Source organism: Magnolia sinica, chromosome 8 (assembly GCF_029962835.1).
Source record: "Magnolia sinica isolate HGM2019 chromosome 8, MsV1, whole genome shotgun sequence".
NCBI classification, from domain to species: Eukaryota; Viridiplantae; Streptophyta; class Magnoliopsida; order Magnoliales; family Magnoliaceae; genus Magnolia; species Magnolia sinica.
In genome coordinates this window covers 40,038,038-40,063,015 of record NC_080580.1, presented here as the reverse complement: position 1 = coordinate 40,063,015, position 24,978 = coordinate 40,038,038, and the positions used below count along the sequence as shown (strand labels likewise).

At 42.0% G+C, this 24,978-nt stretch overlaps 1 pseudogene; it reads right to left on the bottom strand.

Annotated features, from left to right (window-relative positions):
• Window positions 1-2,794: 2,794 nt before the first annotated feature.
• LOC131254239 (uncharacterized) overlaps window positions 2,795-24,978 on the bottom strand; it is a 30,034-nt pseudogene continuing 7,850 nt past the window's right edge.

The window sequence follows — 24,978 nt, the reverse complement described above, 5'->3', positions numbered from 1 at the left end:
ACATTCCACGTGGTGCGATCCACAGATTGACAGAGTGGACAAAACACTACATCATGGTGGCGTTCCACCGTCCAGCAACGGATGGACGGTGTGGATATAATATACACATCAAGGTGTGCCCACCTGTTCGGCATATGGACGGTGTGGATAACACATATATCATGCGTGGGACCCTTAGAACTTAGGACGTCAACACAACAGTTATATAGCTGGTGTATGCATACACCAACCAATCTCTTTCTCAAGTAGGTCCCACGTGAGGCCCACCATAACATTTATTTTCCATCCCCATCTGTTGATAAGGTCACATAGACCTAAATAAAGAGGAAAAACAAATTTCATATTTATCCAAAACTTCTGGGACCCAAAAAGGGGTTTCAATGGTAGACATTCAATCCCCTGCTACTTTCTAGGTGGCGTGGACCACATAAGTTCCATGAACGACTGATTTTTAGGGGATCCCACTTCTTAAAGGGGACCCACCAAATGCACGATGTTGATGTTCCACATACATCATGGTGGGGCTCAAGGTCCCTACCCGTTTGAAGCAGCAAGGATGCTACTTGCTGCAGCGTCCTCTGGACGCTAACAGCAGCAACGTGACTTATTAATATTATTAATATTATTACTTTTCTTTTGAAATTTCATAGGTGGGGCCCACATCAGGAGGATTTACCCTGCCAGTTGGGTCCCTAGGCTCCTGACGGATCTAACAAGCCTAATATTGGATATGTTTTAACGCACAGAAACATCACAGTGGGCCCAAATAATTTTTCACTATTAAAATAATGTTTTAGATGGTGTGGCCTACCAGAGTTTTGGATTAGCTTCATTTTTCAGTTCAACACCTAAAAGGAGCTGGGAAATAGGGTGGATGGTGTGGATTAAATACATGTATCATGGGTGAGACCCATAGAGCTTGCAAATGTTAATACAACAGCTTTATTGTTGCTATACACGTACACCAGCCAATCTGCTACAGGTAGTGGGTCCTACGTGACCATACATCATGGTGGAGTCCACACATGTGTGGGACCCATGCTGCTGGGCAACACGGATAAAATACATACATCATGAGTGGGCCCCATAGAATTTGTTGACGTCAATACCACAGCTGTGCAGCTGTGGTCCCCACCGTCCATCAATACATGCTAGGTGGGCCACGATCAAACACAAGAGAGAGAGAGAGAACGAGTGTGATGGAGGGACCCCGACACTATGGGCCCTCCCTTCCATGCATACAACATACATCAAGTGGGTCCCATTACATGTGAGCCCACGAAATCAAAATCAATGGTGGAGATCCCTTCTCAACCAAAATGCAAGGTCTAGATGAACTTTTTCATACAAGGAAATTAAACATCATGATGGGGTCCATGGAGAATGGCCCCATCATGGGATGGATGTATGAATCATGGTGGGCCATCGGCCACACCTAGGTCCAAAGTGAGATCCATACCATCAATTGGTAAGGCCCACTTGGCCCACCATCAAAACTGCAAATCTAGTCCTATAAATACCCACCGTTCGATGTTCTTGGTCTGATGGGATGCCAGACTCCTTGACTCTCTCTTTGATGGAAGATAATGAGGATTGAAGGGTTGAGATGGGAGATGAGAGGGGTAGGAAGTGGGCCACACACAAAACACTTTTCTCTCCATGGAATGCTTGGACGGCCAACCTCTTAGGTTACTTGGAAAAGTGAGTAGAGAATGAGAGAGAAAGAGGGTGGTTATAAGAGAGAGGTGTGGGTGTGAGTGATGGATGGAGTGATGTAAGAGTTGACTTTGGGGGTAGCTTGTGTAAGAGGGGTATGGGTTGTGTAAGAGAGGTGACATGTGAGGTATGAGTGTGATAGGTTGACTGATGGGTTGTGTACTTGATTGATTGATTGATTGATGTGATGAATTGGGTATAGATTCTCTCAGAATTCGCAATGTGCGGCATTTTTATTCGAGATAAACGCTAGCCCATATCTCCTGGTCTAGGTATCGCATCGGTGCGCAAGACGCAATGTTGGAACTATGACGATGGTGCAGTCGCAATAGTACAAGTCTCGAATTGAGTTGGCTTAAATCTATGGGGTACGACTTAGGGTCGTGCACAAATGCTGTCTACAGATCGTAGGTTATCGAAATTCGTCGGGGAGGATAGCAGGAGTTAACGGAATGGTACGGACTAGGATACGGGCCTTACAAATGGTCTCATGAAATTGATGCCCTAGCAATCAAATGCTTCAATGATGAGAATGGGGTTCAAAGGTATTATATTTCAATGGGACAATGCTCCCAATTTCTGACAAAGCTAATAAGCTTTGCAGAACTCATGAGTGTCCTTGAACATAGTGGGCCAGTAAAAGCCGCACAACAAAATTTTAGTCGTGGTCTTTTTGATAGAAAAGTGACCACCACAGGCTTAAGAGTGACAAAAGGAGATGACACTTTAGTGTCTATTTTTTGGTACATATCTCCTTAATATTTAGTTTAGGCAATATTTAAACAAGTATGGATCATCCCAGAAGAACTTATGAACCTCGATAAAGAATTTTTTCTCATCTTGCGCAGTCCAGTATATCAACATGAAACCTAAGGCAAGATAGTTAGCAATATTAGCAAACCAAGGTGAGTGGGAGACTTTAAATAATTGTTAGGAACATTTCGTTTATGGGTGCCGTCTTAAGAGAATCAGAGAGGTCAAGTCTCGAAAGATGGTCAACCACTATGTTTTCTACTCCCTTTTTATCTTTTATTTCCAAATCAAATTCCTGGAGTAAAAGGATCCATCATATCAAGCGAGGCTTAACATCATTCTTAGAGAGAAATACTTGAGTGCTGCATGATCAGTGTAGATGATGATCTTGGATCCAATCAAGTAAGATCTAAATTTGTCAAAAGCGAAAACCATGGCTAAGAGTTCCTTTTCCATAATAGAGTAATTCACTTGGGCCGAATTTAGAGTCTTACTTCCATAATGAATAATGTAGGGCTTCTTTTGTTTTCTCTGGCCTAACACTACCCCAATAGCACAGTCGGATGCATCAGACATAAGTTCAAAAAGAATGTTCCAATCAGGTGGCTGCATGATAGGTGTGGTAGTCAACATGCCCTTTAGCTTAGAGAAAGCTTATTGACATTGCTCAGTCCACTCATATGGTACATCCTTCTGAAGTAGATTTCATAAAGGACGAGAGAGGTGACTACAGTCCTTTATGAATCGTCTATAAAATCTGGCATGTCCTAGGAAGGATAGCACATCTTTTGTGCTCTTAGGTGAAGGTAGGTTAGAGATAAGATCAATTTTAGCCTTATCTACCTCAATTCCTTTGGATGGGATGATATGTCCAAGAATGATTCCCTTACGAACCATGAAGTGACAATTCTCCCAATTAAGTACCAAATTCTTTTCCTCACATCCCTTCAGTACACATTTCAAATTTTTTAAGCATTCGCTGAATGATGGACCAAAGACCGAGAAGTCGTCTATGAAGACCTCAAAATATTTCCCCACCAAGTCAGAAAAAATACTCAACAAACTTCGCTGAAAATTAGAGGGGGCATTACATAGTCTAACTGGCATCCTTCGGTAAGCAAAGGTGCCAAAAGGACATGTGAATGTGGTCTTTTCTAGATCTTCAAGGGCTATCTCGATCTGGTTGTAATCCAAATATTCATCATGGAAATAGTAATAGGAATGACCAGCTAGCCTCTCCAAAATTTGATCGATGAAGGGCAAAGGAAATTTGTCCTTCCTTATGACGGTATTCAACTTCCTGTAGTCAATGCACATTCTCCAACCGGTAGTGATCCTAGTTGGCACGAGTTCATTGTTAGCATTTGCTCATAACCCTAAGTGTAGGGTCGCAATGCAGTAATAATCTTGGTGAGACCGAGATCGAATCCATGAGGACTAATCTTATGTGTCTATCCTGGGAGTAATTAGAATCAAAACTAGGAGAAGAACTAACCTAAATCAGGAAAGTAAGGAGTACTTATGAGATGATGAATTTAGAAACTTTAGAAATTTAAAAGTGGGAAACTAGGGATTCCAGGGATCTACTTGCAGCTATTAGGATGTTTCCTTATTCAATTCAAGGCACTCAATTGGAATTGGAGTCCTATCCTATCTAATAGGAAGATATTCAATAAACTCATATATGAAGTTCTATTGACCTAATTCTCAACGGATGAAAGTTGTGAAGATTGGAAGTGATTCCATCACCTAACCATGCCCATGAGATAAACGTAGACAACATGGTATACTGATCCAACAACTAATCATGGAAGAATTGTGAAGGATATAAAGGATTCCATCACTCAGCCATGCCCCAAGTGATGATGGAGAACAACAGGATTTCTTATTTTCACAAACTCCAAACAGAAGAGGAAGATACTTCAAGTTATCACAAATCCATTGTAATTTCAGTCACAATAAACCATTAAACACTAAAAGTATTCCTTAAATATTAAACTAGAATCAAAAGAGTTCAACAATAACAAAAATCAAACAAGAAAAACATCTCAATCACGCTACAAGCTTCACCCCTTAGCCCTAGCTAAGGGATCTAGCCAACTATAGGCATGATTAGATTAAAAACCCTAGAAGAAAGCATTAAAAACTAAGGAGAAGGGAAGAAGAACTCTTGGGGAGTGGCTACACCCTTTTACTCTGCTTCTCCAACCCTAGATATCCTAAAAGTGCCTAGAAAACTCTATTTATAAGCAAAGTTCTGCAAAATCGCAAACTCAGATCAAATTTACGCAGTTCGCATAATGCCTTCGATGTCATCGAACACCCTTTAATGTCATCGAAGGGGCTTAAATTCGAAAGTCGTGCCTTTTCTTCTTTCGCATTGCGTAAGTTATTATGTCATCGAACTGTCCTTCGATGTCATCGAGCGAAGCTTCGATTCATCAAACGGGTCATCGACTCATTGAGAATGTGTCCAAAATAGTCCAGCGAGTTGCTTCAATTTCTTCAATAAATTCGATGTCATCGAGAAGTCTTCGATGTCATCGAGCACCTTACCTCGAGTCATTGAACATGTCTTCGATTAATCGATAAAAACACCTAATATGTACAGAAACCAACTTGATTTTTTCTCATAAATTCGATGTCATCAACCAGTGTTCGATGTCATCAAATAGATCTTCGATGTCATCGAACGGTTCTCGATGATACAATATTTGTGTTTTTTGCGCTTATTCTTTCGACTTCCTTCCTTCTCCACTTATTTTCTTGGATCTTAGAGTCTTGAAGTCTTCAATTTTGGTCTCCACAGATCCATTATTTGCCTTAGTAACTTTTGAGCACTAAATCCATGCTTTTAGCATTCTTTAAATTCCAAGCTCATAAATTCACCTTGCAACATAAACACATGTAAAATATACCATTAAGCCATATTATATTTGTAAAACCAAGAAATAAATGGGGGATAATATGCAATATTTGATCCTCAACACACCTCGACTAACATTTTGCTAATCCAGACTAAAATATGCAAAAAATAATATTCAATCTCAAGTTCAAAACCTTTTTCGAAAAACAATCTTTTGTGTAATCCAGTATAGGTAAGATAAGAAGGTGAGATTTTGAAAATCCTAGAGCAGAATCACATAGGTAACCAATCAAGTAAGTTCTTTGTCAATCAAATCAGAGTATGAGTCTATATACCATGTTTTTCAATGTACTCAATGAAAATCAACTTACTTTTCGTACAACTACTATAATTTCATAATGTCACTCATGCTCATCACTTCAAGGTTGGTTTGAACTCAAGTACTAATTCCAAACTCATCCCCTTCTCCTTCTTTTTCCAGTTTTTTATTTTATATATCGACAGTTAAATATATATTTTTTATTCTTTATTTTTGCATTCTTTTTCAGATTTTTCATTCTTTTCATTCTTTTTCATGACCTCTTTGTCGATCTCTTGTTTTTTTTTTTTTAACTGGTTCTTTTCTTCTTTTAAGGTAGATAAAATTCTTCAGACTCGATTCTCACCATTTATCAACGAGTCATATACAAACAATCAGAACTTTTAGCATGTCTTACAGAAGATAAATTAAATGTGTGTTTGTGATTTAAATTAACATGATATACAATTTCCTCTTAATCAATTAAATGCAAGCACTCATGTGATGAGTTACTTAGATGATTAGACTCCAGCAATTCAAGATTCAATCTTTATCTTCTCATACTCAAAGCATTCTTAAGTACATAAGTCAAACAGATTTTAACTGAAAATATTTAAAAAAATTCAAATTTTATTACTCAAAACTGAGAAAACACTTATTAGGTTACCTAATCTCCTACACCCCCCCCACAAAAATCAACATTGTCCTCAATGTACAAGAAATAAGCATGTAATGCAAATGAGGCAACGAAAAGAAAGGGAATGGTAATAGAAAGATAGTACCTGGAGGAAGGAAATTTGAAGCTTTTCCAATGATCTCAGCATAAAATAGGTTAGCACAAAATAAAACTCAATAGATTATAAGCAAACTATCCTAAATAGCATAAAATAAACTATCCTAGTCCTATGAAAGCAATAAACCTACCTATACCTCCATCAGACTAGGATATCAATCGAGGTAAACAGGATCACACAGAGGTATAGACATGTCCTCTGAATTGAATTTGTCAACAAATGACTTTAATCGATGTCCATTTACTTTGAATTCATTGTCATTGTCTAGATTCTTTATCACTATAGCCCCATGAGTGTATTGTAACGCCCTGAAAATCGGGGGTCGAGCAAAGCTCAACTCCTGAGTTCCAACACATCACTTATGCAACACAGATAATAATGTTTAAATGTTGTCCATATTACTGCATTACATATGAGTGAGATTACACTAAATCAGCATATCATACTCCATAGTTAATGTAAATGAGCAAGCGAAAGACTAAACTAAATATATAAGGCCTATACGTGTTTTATGACCTCCAGAGTATGAATGTGCTATCGGGCTGAATATATACATAATTTATTTCAAAATATACAAAATGTCAAAATGTGATTGTACGACTAATCCATGTAATCCCTGTAATTCTGGTGACGCAGCTTCACGTCTACAAAGACCCGCCTCAGAGCTGAACGTAAGAGAACTCCTCCTCATCTAAGAAGTCCGGCTCCGTCGCGTAAACCTCACCATAACCTGCATTTAAATCAGAGTCTGGTTAGTGTTTTAAAATACCATCCTAGTGTGGGCGTGAGTGATCAACTCAGTGGTACTATAAGGCAAAGGTTTCATGTTATCAATTCAGTTAAGCAGTGATGATAAAGCAGTACAACTATCATATCCTAAGTACTCTTATTAATGCAGGGATGGTATGTTATAATGATGCATGCCCTCACCTACACTGCCTCAACTACTTCATCTAACGATTGTGCATGACAAACTCCCTAAAAGCGCGCTTCCTTGCCAAAGCACATGCAATGTGGTGCATGGTCGTGTTATCCAAGTAATTTATTAGGCTTATTCATACAGCAGATTCAGGAAGCTAAGGTACCTCCCTTTTGATCATTTACCCAAGCAAGGATCTATCTAGGGTCATCAATCCTAGCTAATCACATATGATAGGCAAGTTGTAGGGCATCACCTCTGATGAAAATAGTGGATAGGCAAGTTCAAGAGTTTACACTCAAGATCACTCCGGGGAGGCTCATCACCTCAGCGCAGGCCTAATTTATATGCGAGGTCACTATGGGAGGCTCGTCACCTAAACGTAAGCCGATATCTCGAATATGGTGTCCCGTACACCACCATATTCGGCTCACGAGTTTGGGTTGTTCATTGGTCACTACGAGGAGGCTCATCACCCCAGCGTAGGCTGACAGCTCGACCATGGTGTCCCATACACCACCATGCCTGGCTCATGAGTCTTAGCGGATCTTAGTACCATAGTTGTAACGGATTTTACATTGGTAAATGGTACCTTAGATTCAAGCAGTAGCGTCCATACATGGTAAACACACAATAGGCCAATCGGGTTATTTAACAAGTGCGATTGGTATGAACACATGTTGAATTGATCGACATAGAGCGCGTAAGCACTCCGCATGGACTAACCACTGTCGACAATCACTGTACAGCTCGGATTCATCGAACATATCTAATGTGGTGAAACTAATTCGTACACTCAATCGGGAACCGTTATCGATTGCTTGAACTACGTAGTAGTCCCAATCATATTCAAATTCAAGAGGTAATCACATATATTAATCATAACAGCATTTAATGAAAAATTCAAGCATAATTCCCATTTGAGCATTTTATCAAACACATTAGACAAATTATTATACATATGCATTTCATCCATAAATCACATAGCTGCAATTTACATTATATGAAGGAAACTATAAATATGGATAAGGTAGTTGAGAATCCCATCTCAACACCCTTGTTGGAAGTGATTTATCAAACAATTTCTCATTTAGACATTTTATCAAACACTTAGACTACATAATACGATATACATAAACTAAATTAGTTATAACATTTATTATGGCAGGTCCTTTCATAAAGGAGTTGTCATACATACAACAAACATGTATTCCAGATTAATAGTCATGGCAAGCATAAATCATAATTTCACTTTCATTCAAACATTTCAACAAACACCTGAAATGCACTATATAATCACATAGTTCACACATATGTATAGTTTATCGAATACATCATAATTAAGATCATATGGCAACAATTAAGTCAGACATAAATCATTGCTGATAATGAAAGCTTTGAAAACCATAACCTAAACGTTTGTAGTCCGCACCTTCCATCGGATTCCTTGTTTCGAACTCAGTTCGAATCCTATGTTCCCATATACAGAACAACAGTACCTAAACATCGAAATAAGTTAGCTATTTCATCGATTCCTCTATTTGGATTCCTAAAATGAGATTAAGGTTAGGATTTCTTACCTAAATCGTAGTCGATGACGAACGTGTAGTGAGGTGGGGTGGTAAATCGAGATGTGGAGTCGTGGAAAAGAATCCCAGCAACAATCTCCCTATCTCACACTCTTCTCCTCACTCTTTTCTCCTCTTTTCTCTCTTCTCTCTCCTAGGGTTAGAGAAATTCGTATGAAATAAGAGAGGGTAGTTTAAGGTCTTTAAATAGGCCCAAAAGTGATGCCCATGGCCCTAGGGCCATGGTATACTTACGTTATAGATAAAGGGTGCCTGTTTTTGACAAACGGGGCCCTTAGGAAGGACCATTTCTCACCTAAGTCATGGAGCAAGTTCCTTGACAATGGATCTATGACAGGACTGTATTTATGGTGCGATCTGACAAACTGATCAGCCGTGAAGGACCTGTATCAGATCAACGGTCGTCGTTACTCGATCAGGGCCACAAGTATACCGATAAGAGTAGAGAAATTTCCCTGATCCATGGGTGTAGTTTGGTCAAAATCCGACAGTTTGATGTCTTGAATTTCGCCCACAAGCGAATGGTCCAATTCACTTAAGTTCTGGTTCATTTTCTAAAGATATTTGCATTTCTCACACACTTCGCCCAAGGCTCAAGTCATGTGTTTCTAGATACTATTTGGGCTTGATTCCTGTGATAGTTGTTAAGCCCAGTAAGGTGGTCATAACCTTATAGTTTTGTGGTAATCACACTTTCGACGAGTGGTTCAGGTCCGATACGGAGTTTCAATGTGCTCCCGAGAGCAACTGGGTTTTGAGATTTCTCCTAGGTTTTTAAGTAATGTTGAGTTAGTGATTTTAATGGTTTTGGGTCTTGCAGTTCGTATAGATAGTGGTTCAAGCTAATCCACCAATTAGTTTAGTTTAGTACTTAATTAATTTTCATCTAATTTCCACAGTATACGGTCTTTAAGGATTTCTACCTGAGGTGGTACTCGGGTCTTTGTATGGATTTTTTTGAGACATTACAATCTTCCTCACTTAAAGAAAAATTTCATCCCCGAAATTAATACCTTTTCGTACTCCTCGAGGATCTGAGGGTAGTTCTTACGGACTTCGGCCTTCATTTCCCAAGTAGCCTCTTCCTCAGTGTGGTGAGTCCACAATACTTTCACAAGAGGGATAACTTTGCTACACGACACCTGTTCCTTCCTATCTAGGATATGTGTTGGTCGAAGTACATATGTAGCATCTTCACTTAGCTGCACCTGCTCCCACATAATAATGTGAGTGGGATCAGGAACATATTTCTTCAGTATTGATACGTGAAATACGTTGTGCACGCCAGCGAGTAGTGTGGGCAAGGCGAGACAGTATGCTACCATACCCACTCGATCAAGAATTTGGAATGGGCCTATGAACCTCGGCGTAAGCTTACCTTTCTTACCAAATCGAAGGACTCCCATCATGGGGGAAACCTTAAGAAACACATGGTCCCCAACCTCGAATTCCAACTGCCGTCGTTATGTATCGGTGTAACTCTTCTATCTGCTCTATACTGTAAGGAGTCGGCGTCTATTAATATCAATCTGCGCTAAGGTTGCCTGAACCAACTCTGGGTCAATCAGGCTCTTCTCGCCATCTTCTGCCCAACAATGTGGTACTCAACATGGGCGCCCATACAATGCTTCATAGGGAGCCATGCCAATGCTCGCTTAGAAGCTGTTGCTATAAGCGAACTCTTTATAGGGAAGACAATCATCCTAACTCTCCTTGAAATCAAGCACAGATGCCCACAACATTTCTTCTAATATTTGGTTTACCTGTTCAGTCTGCCCATCTGTCTGTGGGTGGAATGCGGTACTGAACTTCAATTTCACTCCAATTGCTTCCTGGATTTAAGTCCAGAAAATGGACGTGAATCGTGTGTCTCGATCCGATACAATCTCCATAGGAACTCCATGTAGACGTACGTTCTCTTTCATGTACAGCTTGGCTAATTCAGCTGCTGAGTTTGAAACTCTAATCGAGAGAAAATGAGCCAACTTCGTCAATCGGTCCACAATCACCCAAATGGAGTCATGTCCCTTCCTTATCTTCAGTAACCCAGAAATGAAATCCATAGATACGAAGTCCCATTTCCATTCAGCTATGCGCATGGGCTGAAGTAAACCAGGCGGCATTGACCTACTGGCATGTGAGACAACGGGATACAAAATCTACTATCTAGGCCTTCATGTTGTCCCACCAGTATGAACGCTTCAAATCCTGATACATCTTAGTACTACCAAGATGCATTGCCAATCTTAAATTATGTGAGGCTTCCAGAACCTCTCACCTCAAGTCATGGAGATTTGGAATGCATAGGGGGGCGCGATATTTCAAACTTCCATCTAAGCCAACCCTCCATTCGGAGTCTTCACTATCACTTGCTCGCCTTCTCATCTTCACTAACAGTTCATCTTCTTTTTGTGACATAATGATTCGGTCATCAATAAGCGGCTGCACATGGATGTGTGCGACGCTCTCGAACGGCTCCTCTACTATAAGCCTCTGTTCGAAGTCTCGCACAACTCTACCATGTTCCATTCTTCTATCATCAGCGGAGCTATAAATTCTATTATTTTCTTGTGGCTCAACGCGTCTGCCACAAGGTTAGCTTTACCAGGATGGTAGGAAACTTCAAACTTAAAGTCTTTCAAGGTTTCCATCCATTGCCACTGCCTCATATTCAGGTCTCTCTGCGTGAAGATGTACTTAAGGCACATGTGGTTGAAAAAGAGCTCGAACTCCTCTCTATAGAGGTAATGTATCCAGAGCTTTAATACGAAAATGACCATTGCCAATTCCAGGTCAAGCGTGGGGTAGTTTTCTTCATGTTTCCTCAACTGTCGCAAGGTATATGCGATAACTCTGTCCTTCTGTTTAAGAACACATCCCAAACCAACATGAGAGGCATCAGTGTAGATGGTGTACTTGACCCCCTGCTCTGGCAATACTAGCACGGGTGCGGATGTCAGCTTGTCCTTTAATTCTTGAAAGGTTACTTCTGTTTTCTCGTTCCAGGTGAATTTAAGATCTTTTCGAGTGAGTTGTGATAACGGTCTGGCCATCTTGGAAAAGTCTTTAATGAAGCGACGATAGTAGCCAACAAGTCTGAGGAAACTCCTCACTTTTGTAACTGAACTGGGCTGCTCCCAGTCCTGAACCGCGACCACATTGGCAAGGTCCATGACGATGCCTTCCTTGGACACCACATGTCTCAGAAACTTGACTTCTTCCTCCCAGAAGTCACATTTCTAGTATTGAGTAAACAACTGATTCTTCCTGAGAGTATCGAAGACTACTCGCAGGTGCTCTTCGTGATCCTTTCGGCTCTTGGAGTATATCAAAATGTCATCTATAAATACGATGATGAACTGTTACAGATACAGCCGAAACACCCAGTTCATGAGATCCATGAACACTGCCGGTACATTCGTAAGTCTGAACGACATCACGAGAAATTCATAGTGCCCAAAACTGGTCCTGAATATTGTTTTCTGCATGTCCTTATCCTTGACGTGCAACTGATGATATCCAGACGATAAGTCAATCTTTGAGAAATACCGTGCCCCTTTTAATTGATCGAACAAATCATTTATCCTGGGCAATGGATACTTGTTCCTCACTGTCACTTGGTTCAACCTGCAGTAATCAATACACAATCGCAGCGACCCATCTTTCTTTGTTACAAACAATACTGGTGCTCCCCAAGGGGATGCACTAGGCCGTATAAAACCTATATCCAACAGATCATCGATCTGTCTCCTCAGCTCCTCCATTTCACATGGAGGCATGCGATATGTTGGTAGGGAAATGGGTGTCACACCATACACAAGGTGGATAGTAAAGTCGATCTCGCACTAAGGAGGTAGTCTAAGTATCGTCCTGAATATGTCTGTGAAATCTTAGACAACAGGGGTATCCCCAAGTGTCGGACCATCAACATTCTCCAATAAGGAAGTGTAGCAACTTATACGGTAGGGTCAACTGACCTGCACTAGGAAAGTAAAGGTTGTGCCCTCAGGTGCATGTGTTGTCACCAATCTAGTATAGCAATCGATCTCTGCCTTCATTTCGATAAGCCAATCGCCTTCATTTTGGAGTGTCAATCCATGCTAAGGATGAGATCGTATGATGCAGCGGGGTGACAATCAGGTCAATGCACACTATTTTGATCCCTAGGTCTATTGGACAATCTTTACAAAACTTAGTAGCGTCGGAGAAAGTCCCCATTGCGATAAGGACTCTTACCCCAATCATAGGGGTACTGTTCAACCCCAAATGCCTAACTATAGAGCATGATACTATTGAGATGGTGGACCCGATGTCCACCAATAGAAATATAGGTGTACCTTAAATGTGGGCAATGACTTCAAAGGTTAAAGGCACTACAGTTGTCGTCTCAAATGCACCAGCTACTAGTGCATGTACATGTGCCTATTGAGGACGATTCGGTTGCACTGCCATATATTGTTGAGGCAGCCTATTTTGAGGTATAGGTGGTCGATAAAATGGCTTTACTGGGGAAGCCGATCATAGAGGTAGACCTAATATAGCTTGCGGTTGTTGATGACTAATCTTCTGAGGCGGCGTGAAATCATTGTCCCTCATCTTAATAAAACAATATGTATCTGAATAGCCCATCCTCTTACAGTAGATGCACCACATATCTGATCACCTAGGCTATGTCGGTGGAGCCATAAGCCTAAGATGCGAATCCGCATGTGGCCTCTTGCCGAGGAACGATCGATTCGACAAATCGGGTTGAGGCCTAGGGCCAACTAGTAAACGTGTGCGAGAAAGTCTGTCTCCATCCTGCTCAGCTTGTCGAGACATCTTCACTTGCTCAGCATAGTTGGGAATGATAGCGCAACACATCTTCGTGCGGATATCAGGCCGCAGACCCTTAGAAAATCACTGCAGCTTCATCGACTCATCTGATAAGATTAAAGGAGCATATCTGGCTAGCTCTATAAACCTTTTTTCTTACTCTGACACAGTCATTCTTCATTGTCAGAGGCGAAGAAACTCACCCTCCTTTTCATTACGGTAAGTGAGGGGGAAGTACTTCCCATGGAAGCGGGTCTCAAATGCATCCCTGTCCACACATACCGTAGGAACTATTAGTAGGACGTTGTCCCACCATAGACTAGCCTCCTTCTCAAACATATAAGTGACTAGCTCAACTTGTTCTACCTAAGTGCAGTGCAACGGCTTTAGCATCTTAGAGATGCGATCTAGCCAGTATTTGGCTTCCTCGGGCTTGTGAGTGCCCACAAATGTGAGAGGTCAAAAATGCTAAAAGTGTTCAAATAGACCACAGGTATTCATGTTTTCAGCAAGCTACACAGGTGGTGCAGGCGGGACCATATTCACGTTCTGAGCAATGGCCCCCACAATAGTGGGGCCAATGGCCGGCTGAGGATCATAATAGAAGATGCATGTGAGCTAATCTAACAAAAGCTTTAAACACTAAACACACTAACAACCAACTAAGCCTACTAAGGCTATTACAAAAAGAAATAAGAAATAAGGAAAACCTAAAGACGACTACAACATATGACTAGTCGTCTGACTCTGGTGATGGTGGAGGAGCACCCTTATCCTGCAAACAGCATAGGAGGGTCTTCACAGTGCGAGACTTCCTCTTAAATTTCTGTTTCAGATAGGCCTAATTCTCCTTGACCTCTTGTCTCAGGGCGGCCTGGTTCTCTTCAATCTGAGCCATGCGGGCTTCTAAGGCAGCCTGATCATGGCGGTAGTCATGTGTAACAGTAGGAGGCTCCCTACCTGCATCTTGGGCCTCCTCTTCTTCCTCTTCATGCTCTTCCTCATCACTTCCCTCTTCATCACTGCCTTCCCCCACACTTTCTTCCGTCTCACTTCCTTCCTCTATTTCATCTTCCTCCTCTTCTTCACCACTTTCTTCCTCTTCCTCTATCTTATCCCCATACTCATCAAGCCTTGCTTGTCGCTGCCTGGGGCCTATGCCCATATTGTTGAGCATAACATCACTGATGATATGAATTGGGACAACGTATCCATGTGGAGTCTAAAACTGAAGTGGCGGGCAATTTTACAAATAAGTCAACTGAAGGGAAGTGTGGCATCTCACATATAGATCGTGCAATACCCACAATCCAAGATAGTATGAATGTAGGCAGATATAGCTCGTCTCCCTGACAAGCTCTATGTAAGAAATCCACCATTAGCCGAGTACATTCCGTGCGGTTACTCCACCTGGGGTATACATTATATGTGAATATGTGGTGGAGCAGGTGGAAATCGTTTGTCAATTTGGTCGATGCAAGGATATTTCCTCGCCTCCACCACTCAAGCTGGCCGCAAAGGAAACGGGTGCGGTGATTGATTTCTCATTCACTGGCAAGGTTTGCCTCACTAACATGTACAAGTCCATGCTCTATACCCATGATACGAGCTATCATGTCAACATTGACTATGGCTTACTCTCTTCCCAAAGGGATAGTAAACTGTAGCGGCTCCAGTAGTGGGTCCCGTATATGAGCATAGAAGGCACGCACTGCTCCTTCACTCGCATGGGTATTCCCCTCAAATATGGGACCCCACCCATTTTCCAGGGAGCATGTCCATCACTGGGTACAACCCGAAAAGCCTTTCATCCACATGAGCCTCGAATACAACTCTTCGGTTACGGAACCTACCTAATTCGACGCCCGACGGTAGTGATCTCTCAATAGGGATCTACAGGTTAAGATCCCGTTTTGATCTTCTTTCTCCCTCGGTGCTTGTGTTTGCTTTGGTGACCATCTTCTTCCTCGAACGGGTTGGGCTACTAGGCCCGGCTTCATCCACGGATGCCCTCTTCTTCCCCATAAGGGAAAGGAGTGTGGAGAGGGACAAAATAGTAGCAACTAGCTCAAAAAGAGCCTTGGGGTTGGAAAAGCTTGAAAGGTGAGATGGATTTATGGATTTGGAGGGCTATGAGCTGCACAAGAGAGCTTTTGTGCTCAAATAGGTAGGAAATGGGAAGATGGAGGGTTGTAAGAAAGGGTTTTGAGGAAAATGGTGGAGGATGGGTGTGTAATGTAGAAGAAGGATCTTTGTGTATGGAAAGGAGATTTGAGAGAGGAAATGTGAATTTGGAGGGTTTGGAAGCTTAGAATGGGGGTGGAATGGACAAAGGGTGGCAAAGTGGACCCAATAGGGTGGTCCCACGAGTGCAAGGCCCCACACATGTGGGTTAGGGCGGTGGGTCACCGGATCCGAGGGTCGGCCGTGGCTCGATGGAGGTGGGCGCGGCACGCCGACATTAGGGTGGTGCCGCCGCAGTCCCCTAGACAGATGGCGGTGGCCTCCCCCTCTCGGGGCTTCGAAATGGTGCGGGGGACCCCCTAGGTCCCACTGAATTTTACGATATGGGCCCCTATTTCCGTGAAATGCGTTTCTTCTATCCATTTCACGCATATTCATGCCTTTTGGTGTGTTCTAATTTTGTGATTTGCCAGGTAATAGTTTAAACCCGACTTTTGACGGCCTAAGAAGGAATCGAGATCATTTCACAGGATCTCGGACATGTATGGGTTACATTTCGACTGTCAATCTCGCCCGTGGGTGAAACTTTGAATCCCACATTCATTTCTACATTTTTCACCCCCACCTAAGTCATAGTGCATCAAAGTGCATCATGTTACCATAACCCAGGTCTAGTTTAATCCAAATCATGCTCTGATACCAACTTGTAACGCCCCGAAAATCGGGGGTCAAGCAAAGCTCAACTCCCGAGTTCCAACGCATCACTTATGCAACATAGATAATGATGTTTAATTGTTTTCCATATTAGTGTATTAAACATGAGTGGGATTACACTAAATCAACATATCATACTCCAGAGTTAATGTAAATGAGCAAGTGAAAGACTAAACTAAATATATAAGGCATATACGTGTTTTAAAACCTTCAGAGTATGAATGTGCTACCGGGCTGAATATATACATAATTTGTTTCAAAATATACAAAATGTCAAAATGTGATTGTACGACTAATCCATGTAATCCTTATAATCCCGGTGAGCAGCTTCACGCCTACATAGACCCGCCTCAGAGCTGAACGTAAGAGAACTCCTCCTCGTCTAAGAAGTCCGGCTCTGTCGCGTAAGCCTCACCATAACCTGCATTTAAATCAGGGTCTGGTTAGTGTTTTAAAACACCGTCCCAGTGTGGGAGTGAGTGATCAACTCAGTGGTACTATAAGGCAAAGGTTTCATGTTATCAATTCAGTCAAGCAGTGATGATAAAGCAGTACAACAATCAAATCCTAAGTACTCTTATTAATGCAGGGATGGTATGCTGTAATGATGCATGCCCTCGTCTGCACTCCCTCAGTGACTTCATCTAGCGATCGTGCATGGAAAACTCCCTAAAAGTGCGCTTCCTCACCAAAGCACATGCAATGTGGTGCTTGGTTGTGTTAGCTAAGTAATTTATTAGGCTTATTCATACAGCAGATTCGGGAAGTTAAGGTACCTCCCTTTTTAGCATCTACCCAAGCAAGGATCCATCTAGGGTCATCAATCCTAGTTAATCACATACGATAGGCAAGTTATAGGGCATAACCCCTGATGAAAACAGTGGATAGGCAAGTTTAAGAGTTTACACTCGAGGTCACTATGGGGAGGCTCGTCACATCAGCGTAGGCCTAATTTATACTCGAGGTCACTACAGGAGGCTCGTCACCTTAACGTAGGCCGACAGCTCGAATACGGTGTCCTATACACCAGCATATTCGACTTACAAGTTTGGGTTGCTCACTGGTCACTACGGGGAGGCTCGTCACCTTAGCGTAGGTCGAAAGCTCGACCACGGTGTCCCATACACTACCATGCCTGGCTCATGTGTCTTAGCGGATCTTAGTACCATGGTTGAAATCGGTTTTACATTGGTAAGTAGTACCTTAGATTCAAGCAGTAGCGTCCATACATGGTATACACACAATAAGCTAATCGGGTTATTTGAAAAGTGCAATTGGTATGAGTGCACGTTGAATTGATCGACATAGAGTACGTAAGCACTCTGTGTGGCCTAACCACTGTGGACAATCACCGTACCGCTCGGATTCATCAAACGTATCTAATGTGGTGAAATTAGTTCAGCCACTCAATCGAGAACCGTTACCGATTACCTAGACTGTGTAGTAGTCCCAATCATATTCAAATGTAAGAGGTAATTACATATGTTAATCATAACAACATTTAACGAACAATTCAAGCATAATTTCCATTTGAGCATTTTATCAAATACATTGGACAGGTTATTATACATATGCATTTCATCCATAAATTACATAGCTACAATTTACATTATATGAAGGAAACTACAAATATGGATAAGGTAGTTGAGAATCCCATCTCAACACCCTTGTTAGAAGCGATTTATCAAACAATTTCTCATTTAGACATTTTATTAAACACTTAGACTACATAATACTATATACATAAACTAAATTAGTTATAGCATATATTATGACAGGTCCTTTCATAAAGGAGTTGTCATACATACAACAAACATGTATTCTAGTTTAATAGTCATGGCAAGCATAAATCATAATTTCATGTTCATTCAAATATTTCAACAAACACCTGAAATGCATTATATAATGTTACGCCCCAAACTCGAAAACCGGGCTCACAAAATCCTGATCACCGAATCCGATGCCGACAGCCTCCATAGTATCCCATTCTTATCTCCTAGCGCCCATTCGCCAGACTCCGATCCTAGGATGCTACGAGGAGGATTTTCAACATCATTTTGATTCATAATAAGCATAACAAAAGGCATAACCCACAAACAACAATAAAAAACTCCATCACATTTCCATTATGATCAAAAACTTTACAAGTACAATGAGCATAAAGGGAAATACAATGATAATGGACAAAAAGCTCCAAGATGATCTGCTATGCACTCCTGCCTCAGCACTGTTGCAGTCCAACGTCACCTGCATGCAACGGTCATGCATAAGCTTATAGAAAGCTTAAAGGGTGGTGTAAGTATGTGTGTAAGGTAGTAATACAATTATGCGGTATCAGAGTAATACAGAATATGCTGATGTATCCATGAATGCTATTAGCCGTACCAAGGTCATGCGGTGCAAGGCATGAATGATGTTGGCCATAACAAGGCCATGCAGTGTGAAATGCAACTCAAGATGCAAACCTCATCTAAGTCCACATATTAATACAGCTTAACTCTGGAATATCACAGGGGTCTAGTACACTACAAACCAGATTGCCGCCCCATCACGCATAATAAGGCGAGTGGAGAGACCTCACTATCCACCTGCCAATATCAGGCTCGGCTCATCGATAGCGGACTCATTCTTCGAGCTGGTCAATCTCAGCCTAGCATTGCCCCTCCTCTTGGGCGGGTAAGGCTGCACCCCCTTCCAACTGACCAAGACACAGTGGAAAGCGCGACCGTCTAGTAATCGGTACTCGACGCTCATGCACCCACTCGGCCTAGACGTTGGAGCAACCTCTTGGTACCATAAGGGTTTAGGGACTTTCACCCACGGATATCTATAGCACCCCATGTAGAACAAGATTTTCGGTATCTAATCCTGCCAACCACGATATGCCTATGGCGGCTATGGCCCTGATGTCGCTAGGGCGTACGGTATGCATGTCACACAATGTGAGATGCATGAATCATGCAATCTAGTCATACAGCAGTCATACGCGTACTGCGTGCTCATGTGGGCATTTCCCTCCACCAGGGAGTCCTATAACAATCTGCCCAGGGGCATGTGCTATGATCAATCACTCATCTCATCACAAGCATGCAGATGATGCGTATGGGCATATATCATGATGTTATGTTGTCACATACACATAATCGGTATCGATAACCAGCGTCAACCTCGATAATCGGCATCTATAATCAGAATCGGCCTCGACAAATCGGAAGGGGCCTAATAAGACCTAAGGGAAGGTTACAATGAGGACATCTAACCATCATTGCCCATTAATGTGGACGTCCAACCATCATTGCTCCCAGGGAGTGACCCTTATAAAGAACTTATAAATAATGCAACGGCCATGCTCATAGATTACATTGGGCCTCGTTCATGGGCCTCACATACATCACATCAAGTCTCGAATACACATCAGGTGGACCTCGCACCTGGGCCACAAATATATCTCAATGGGCCTCCTATGTCGAGCGGACCACATCCCATATGCCGCATTACATGGGTTGCACCAATGGGCTTCATGTATATCAAATGGGCCACACTGATGGGCCTCATTTGGGCCCAACCTTATGTATATTTGAGATCCGACCTATTCATAAGTTAACATAGAGATAAATGAAGTAAAAAGAATATCAGCTTATTTAGAAACCACCACGGCCCTAGAAGTTTGAGCGGTGGAGGTCACTGTCTACTGTTTAAATGGCGGGGTCCACTTAAACTTTAGATATGATTCACACTATCTTCCCATGCTGTAAAATGATCTGACAAATGGTTGGATGACATGGATACAACACTTGCATCATGGTGGGCCCCACCGTTCAAATAGGGGACGGTGTAGATAAAGCCTATACATAGGGAGTGGGCCCCACCGTTGGACGGACGGCGTGTGCTAAACACATACACCATACGGGCCTCCATGTGCATCCCACTGCCCATTGTAAGGCAGAGGTGGGTCCCACCTAGGGCCCACCCTCATGCATTATATAAAGAATATAATATATATATATATATATATATAATGTATAGCTATAACTGTACAGCTTAGTTGTATTAAAATAAAGGGAGTAGGGGTGGGTCCCATGTAGCGCCCACCTTTCTCAGATAATATAATATTATAATATAATATATAATATATTATTCATACTATATGAGGCATCCTTAGTAGTGGGACCCACAGAACTGGCTGTCGCCAGATGGTAGTGGGGCCCACCATCAAAATAGATGGACGACATTTGCCAAAACACATACATCATGTGGGGCCTACATCCCACTAACATTACAGGGAGAGAGAGAGAGAGAGAGAGAGAGAGAGCAGCACGTGGCTGCTTGTACTAGTAACATGGCTGCATTTTTATTTCTTTTTCTTTTTCTTTCTAAAATAAATAGAGGTGGGTCCCACATAAGGCCCACTATAGTAGCATATATCTAATATAATATATATATATATATATTATAATATATCATATATATAATATAATATAATATATAATATATATAATATAATATAATATATATTATGTATCAAACGTCTAGGCCGTCCAAGGCCTGGATAGTACATACATCACGATGTTGCCCCACACGTGGGGTGGGTCCCACCGTCCAAGAACGGTGGATGGTCCGGATTAAACACATGCAACATGGTGTGGCCCAACAGAGTGGATGAAAGGTGTAGGTGGGTCCCATGGACCCCACCGTCAATCACACTACACCGTTAGCCACTCCCTACAAGAGAATCCAAGACCTCTGTGTTGCAATGAGGTACCACTATTCAGTCTACCAGTTGAGCTATGGGCTGGGTGTGTCAGGGAGGGCCCCACACGAACGTGGCCCCACCGTCTAAAAACGGTGGACGGTTTAGATTAAACACATAGAGTATGGTGTGGCCCGTCAAAATGGATGGATGACGTGGGTGGGTCCTATGGACCCCACTGTCACTCCACACCCATGTCAGTACACACTCATGTTAGCCACCCACGTTAGTGCACACCCACTGTTAGCACACCTACGTTAGTGCACACTCACTGTCAGTTAACACTTCACTGTTAGCCACCTCCACTGACGGACGGGTGGCATGCCTCATCAAGGTGGGTCCCAAATGGCCCACCTATTTTGGATTAGCCTGATATTTGTGTTTTGCCCATGGCGCGTACCACCCATGAAAACAGTGGGGGTCTGCATCAATGGATGGCGTGGATAAGGTCCCGCATCAAGTGGACCACAAGCCATCATACCCACAATAAAAAAGGAAAACAAAACAATAAAGAGAGAGAATGGAGAGGATGGAGGGGCCCCGCCACTATGGGCCCCTTTTGATACAAAGCCTACATCAAGGTGGGTCCCATATATGTGGACCATTAAATAAAATAAAAAGGATAAAAGACAAACATCCAAGATCACCCACCAGCTTCTTCTTACACCCTAGGCTTCCTTAGCTCCTTAGCTTTGATTCCAACGGAAGAGATGAGGTTTGGATGGTTGAGATGAGAGATGAAAGGGTAGGAAAGGTGGGCCACACTTGTGGCTCTCTTGGAGTGGAAGAGCTTGGACGTATGGAGGTTTTTGGGTTACTTGAATTGTGATTTAAAAATAAAGGAGATAGAGAGGGTTGTAAAGAGAGATGGGTGATGGAGTGATGGAGTGATGGATGTGGTGAGTGATGGGTGTAAGAACTTTTTGACTTTTGTGGTTTTTGGTGTAAGGAAAGTATGGGCTTGTGTAAGAAGCTTTTGACTTTGGGGTTGTTTGGGAATGAGTGAAAGGTGATGTGTACTTGACATGTACTTAACATGATGGGATTGATTGATTGATTAATGTGACAAGTCATAGAGAATCTCTCAAAATTCGCACACGCGGCGTTTTCCTCGCACCGAGCGCTGGCCTGTATCTCCAGCCAGAGTATCGGATGGACGCGCGAGACGCGGCATCGGAACTGCGGTGATGGCGCGGTCGCAAGGGTACAAGTCTTGGTTTGAGTCGATTCAGGTTGACGGCATGTGATGCAGGGTCGCACGCAAATACCGGTTAAGGGTCAAAGGTTACTGAAATTCGACCGGGAAGACCGCGGAAGTCTATGGAACAGTATGGTCTAGGATACGGGGCTTACATATAATCACATAGTTCATACACATGTATAGTTTATCGAATACATCGTAACTAAAATCATATGGCAGCAATCAAGTCAGACATAAATCATCGCTGACATTAAAAGTCTTGAAAACCATAACCTAAACATTTATAGTCTGCACCTTTCGTCGGATTCCTCGTTTCGAACTCAGTTCGAATCCTACGTTCCTGTATACCAAACAATGGTACTTAAACATCAAAATAGGTTAGCTATTTCGTCGATTCCTCTATTTGGATTCCTAAAATGAGATTAAGGTTAGGATTTCTTACCCAAATCGTAGTCAAAGACAAATGTGTAGCGAGGTGGGGTGATAAATTGAGGTGTTGAGTCGTGGGAAAGAATCCCAACAACGATCTCCCTATCTCACTCTCTTCTCCTCACTCTTTTCTCCTCTTTTCTCTCTTCTCTCTCCTAGGGTTAGAGAAATTCGTATGGAATGAGAGAGGGGTAGTTTAAGGTCTTTAAATAGGCCCAAAAGTGATGTCAATGGCCCCAGGGCCATGGTATACTTAGGTTATAGCTAGGGTGCCTATTTTTGACAAACGTGGCCCTTAGGAAGCTCCATTTTTCACTTAAGTCATAGAGCAAGTTCCCTGACAATGGATCTACGCCAGGACTATGTTTAAGGTGTGATCTGATAAACTGATTGCCCGTGAAGGACCTGTATTAGATCAATGGTCGCCATTACTCGATCAGGGCCACCAGTATACCGATAAGGGCAGAAATTTTTTCCTGATGCATGGGTGTAGTTGGGTCAGAATATGATGATCTAAAGTCTTCAATTTTGCCCGCAAGCAAACGATCCAATTCACTTAAGTTCTGGTTCATTTTTTAAAGATATTCGCGTTTCTTACACAATTCGCTTAAGGTTCAAGTTGTACATTTCTGGATACTATTTGGGCTCAATTCCCACGATGGTTGTCAAGCCCAATAAGATGGTCATAACCTTATAGTTTTGCGGTAATCAAACTTTCGACACGCGGTCCAGGTCCGATACGGAGTTTCAATGTGCTCCCAAGAGCAACTGAGTTTTCAGATTTCTCCTAGGTTTCTAAGTAATGTTGAGTTAGTGATTTCAATGGTTTTGGGTCTTGCAGTTCGTCTAAATAGTGGTTCAAGCTAATCCATCGATTAGTTTAGTTTAGTACTTAATTAATTTTTGTCTAATTTCCACAGTATACGGTCTTTAAGGATTTCTACCTAAGGTGGTACTCGGGTCTTTGTACAGATTTTTCCTAGACGTTACAGGTGTACATTAGTAATAGTGAAAGGCCTGATCCAACGAAATCAGAGTTTTTTCAGAAAGAGAAGTAACCAAAAATTGTACAAGAGGACTTTCTGACCCGGTAAGAATGATTTACGAAGGATGTTCTTATCATGGAACACCTTCATCATGTCCTTGTAAATTCTCGAGTTCTCATATCCTTCATTCTGGATCTCCTCGAGTTCATTCAATTGTAGCTTACGCAGTGACCAAGCGTTGTCCAAGTCAAAGTTCAAATTCTTTATAACCCGCAGGCTCTATGTTCCAACTTCACTGGTAAGTGGCAAGCTTTTCCATAGACAAGTCTAAAGGGAGACATTCCAATGGGAGTTTTAAAGGCTATATGGTAAGCCTATAAAGCATCGGTTAAGTGGATTGACCAATCCTTACAGTCAGGGTTATCCGTCTTTTCCAAGATGTGTTTGATCTCCCTATTAGAAATCTCAGCTTACCCACTTGTTTGTGGGTGGTATGGAGTGCCCACCTTGTAAGAAATGTCATATTTCTTCATTAAGTTTGTGAATGGACTATTGCAAAAATGTGATCCTCCATCACTAATAATGGCTCGAGGTGTTCTGAACTAGTAAAGAATGTTTTCTTTTAAAAATTTAATGATCGTATGATGGTCATTATTACGGTATGGGATCGCTTCGACCATTTAGTGACATAGTCCACGGCTAATAGAATGTATAAATTTCCATGAGATTGGGGGAATGGTCCCATGAAATCGATGCCCCAATAATCAAATGTTCAATGATCAAAATAGGGTTTAAAGGCATCATATTTCTACGAGGTAATGCTCCCAACTTCTGACACCGCTCACAAGCTTAACAAAACTCATGAATGTCCTTGAACATAGTGGGCTAATAAAAGCCACACTGTAGAATTTTGGTCGTGGTCTTTTTAGCAGAAAAGTGACCACCACAGACCTGAGAATGACAG